Source organism: Phyllostomus hastatus, unplaced genomic scaffold, assembly GCF_019186645.2.
Source record: "Phyllostomus hastatus isolate PE091 unplaced genomic scaffold, TTU_PhHast_1.1 phas_contig_80, whole genome shotgun sequence".
NCBI lineage: Eukaryota > Metazoa > Chordata > Mammalia > Chiroptera > Phyllostomidae > Phyllostomus > Phyllostomus hastatus.
The window spans coordinates 8486479-8487827 of record NW_025333960.1 but is presented as its reverse complement, the minus strand read 5'-3'; positions in this window follow the sequence as shown (position 1 = coordinate 8487827).

The following is a 1349-nucleotide window of genomic DNA, read 5'->3' as shown; positions in this document are numbered from 1 at the left end:
TTTGGTATTCTTTTCATGTTGTGAAGCATTTGCAGTTTTCTACTGTATATATGTGTGAGGAAGATTTTTCTAACATCAAAAATATTTTTGTCTTTCATCATAAAAGAAATCCTTTATTCAGCCATAATCATCTCTGAATGATGTAATTTCTCTAAATGCTTCACTTGTAACAATTGATGATTCTTAAGTGAGGTCATTGCTATATTGAATGAAATGTCCATTTGGTACCACCCTCTGAGACTCGCCAGGGGAACATGAAAACTGGACGTTGCCTACTCCCACCCAAGTAAACGTCACCTGCACCACCAACCCATGATGGCAGATGAATGCGTGATGGGATGTTTCTGGGTGTCAGTGGCACTCTTTGTCTCTGCATTGGATTGCTTGATTACTGTAGATTTTTGACTTTTATCCTGTGTTATCCTATTTTTTCTTGGTTGTTTGGAGGTCCCATAGTGACATAGGGCTTTTCTTCCTCTTGCTGAAAGAGCATATCAGTGCAATCCAAACAGGAAGCTTCTAGAATGATTGTCATTATCCCCATGTTACAGATAAGAAAGTAGGAACTTAAACAATTTGCTTGAAGTCACATGCTGAGGAAGAGATAGATCTGGAATTGACCTGGGGAGAGGGAGTCAGCAGCCCTTGCTTTTCCCATTGTCTGCTGAGTTGCCCTATGTCACGGGAAGTTGGCTCCTTCTTCTTCCAGCCTCACTCTATGGTGGCCTTGCACAGTTGGGCCCCGGGGTAGGTAGGTTTAGACATCCCATGCTACCCCCAGGGACTCATGGGCACAGTGAGTAGTGTCTCCTGCCAGGCCATGAGGGGAGTGCAGAGAGCCATGGCCTTTTGTATTCTAGGATAAGATTCTGGGAGGGTTTTCTAGTCTGACCTTCCTGGGGTACTGACAGTTCCTGCTGGTACACTCCTTTTGTTGACATGCAGTGTCTCCCTAGGATGCAAGCTTGTTCTGGAATGTTGAGCTCAGTGGTCTCAGGCTTCTCCCACCATTAGGATCTTATATCCTAACACCCCATCTTTCCTTGTGGGTTGAAAAGTTTGCTCTTTTGAATCCTAAATATGGATAAGTAAGAGAATTCTGTGCCCACATTAGGAGCAAGGGAAGCTTGTTATCAAGGTATCATGAACCCTCCCAGAAGTTACTTTCCTCACAAAAGAAGAACATTTCCTGTTATCCCATTTAGCACTTAGCAGGTGCCCTGCACTTAAGCCTGGATGAAAACAGTAATGGTTGGAGTGTGGGGCTGGCAATGAGGCTTGAATACTTGATCATAGCAAATCCTTGCTAAAATGTCTCTGCTTCATTCTAGACCTTTAAAATTACTTTC